At 38.9% G+C, this 2,099-nt stretch overlaps 1 non-coding gene across 1 annotated transcript; it reads right to left on the reverse strand.

The window, feature by feature from the left end:
- Positions 1 to 591: 591 nt before the first annotated feature.
- Positions 592 to 722, reverse strand: LOC115031421. The gene has a single exon (XR_003837056.1). It is a non-coding gene; the product is annotated as a small nucleolar RNA SNORA17 (small nucleolar RNA).
- Between the last annotated feature and the right edge of the window lie 1,377 nt (positions 723 to 2,099).

The raw sequence follows: 2,099 nt of genomic DNA on the forward strand, positions 1-2,099 counted from the left end.
AATGGCAGTATAGTCCAATACCCCACCCTATCACAGTCACAGATGGCATCACCAGCTATTCACATCAGGCTGTTCCTCACTACCCACAAGTCTCCAATTCTGTCCCTCTTCCTTGTGCCCACATCTTTCTATTTCTCATTTTCTTTCATTTTCCCACCACATATTTCATCCTCTTAGAAGTACCTGTGGTTTCTGAGTGTCTGGGAAAACTCAGGAATGGTCTCCAGAGTGCTCTGCTCTGCTCTTGCATTATGGAATCAAGCAGCAGTCATCTCAGGTGTGGTCTGCTCCCAACCCAGGCCTGCATGGTGCCACACTAAACTGATGGCCATTTCAGAATAGCTCCCTGTCACAATCTGGTGGTTATTTCAGGATAGCTTTTTGCCAGACCCACCTGATTGGTCCTTTGTGATAATCTGCCTTGGGCTCACTCTCTCTCAGGGTTCCTGGTCCCAGGAAGGTTCTTCTGGTCTCTGGCTTGTTCCTGGTCCTGGGAGCTAATCCAGGCCTGCTTTTTGATTGTATTAGGCTAGCTCCCTATCTGGGGCCCCCAGTACCCGAACCAGTGGTAATCCAAGGCTCATTTTTTTTTCAATGAGGGAACTGATCATTTAGATGTTCATAGGTCATAACACTGAGCATAGACATAGCCTCTCTCCTCTCTGGTATCTACTGTTGCACAGGAGACACAGCAGCTAAACCTGCAAGCACCTAAGGAAAGAATTTTTTTAGGTTTATGAAAAGCTTCCATACCAATTTTCACAATGGAGTATTGTATATTTCTACTTCCAGTAAATACGTGTTCCCTTTGTCTGCATTCTTTTTACAGCAAGCTGCCAAGAGTACAGGGCCCATATTCACTCACATCCCTTAGCCACAAGACAGGCTTAAAATCATATTATTCTGAAGATGCACATAAGGACTCAGTGCTGTTCAATGAAAGAGTAAAGGATTAAAATTCTCTTGAGGGTACAATAAAAATTGAAAAATAAATCCTAATTTAAACTGTAAGAGATTTGCTGTGAAGGAAAAGGTGCAACTAATAAGGAAACATCTATAGATGCAGAAATATAAAATTGTCTTAATAATGAAAACAAATAAGAATAAAGGGAATTCTCTACCAAACATGTGAGCACTGGATTAAGAGAACATCAGTCTAATTGATACTAATGGTGAAGGGCAAACAGTAAGGCCTTGTCTGAGGTACAATAGCAATAAAGAATCTTAAAGATAGGACACATATTTGAGAACACCTGAGGACTGCATTAACCATAAAGTACCATGAAGGAATGGAAAGCAAAAGTTCAAATTTACTTCTATTGATTGAAACATCCACAGCAACCCTCAGTTATCATGGTGTGTTCTTAAGTGAATAACGTTTACCTCATTCTACTTTCCTAGATGGCAAACAAGTATGAGATGTTAAAACAAAATAGCAAAAATAAAGAGCTCATCTTTCAAAACAATGTAATAAACTGGCATCCAGTGGAAGCTATATGCTGAAAGTCCAGAGTTGACTATATGCAGAACAATATGCAAAATACTTCATGAGAAAGTGGGGGTGGTATGAATTAACATATAAAGAACTTCAGGAAAATATGAACACCATAACCAAACAGGACATTAAAATGCCAGATAAAAATGGCCAATGATGAGGTTATTACTGAGCCAAGCTCAATGATAGGGTTAGCACATGATGATAGGAGAAGAAAAACAGGTAAATAAATACAGGCATATACAAAAATCTCCACATTAAATCAGTGTAAAGTAAAAGAACTGAACAGACCATCCGACATCTTTAGCCATAGCAATGGTCTACATGCAAAATGCAAAAGCAGGCTGATAAGAATATTTGAAGATGAAATGTCACTTGCTTTAATACATAGGCAAAACCAAATAACTTGATTCTGTCCTGCCTTATTCTCCATTTCAGTGGATCAGCTGTGTCCTATCTTCTTGATGGTGTAATCTTTCTTTAGAGTTCAATTAGTTTCTTGCTTTTGATAATTCCCAGCTATGTTTTGAGAAAGTTACAGTAGTTAGCTATTTGACTAGTCATCATAGTTAGTCAGCATCATCACTTATTGTTTCTAGTTCTT

The sequence above is a fragment of the Mus caroli genome, chromosome 6 (genome assembly GCF_900094665.2).
Source record: "Mus caroli chromosome 6, CAROLI_EIJ_v1.1, whole genome shotgun sequence".
Lineage (NCBI taxonomy): Eukaryota > Metazoa > Chordata > Mammalia > Rodentia > Muridae > Mus > Mus caroli.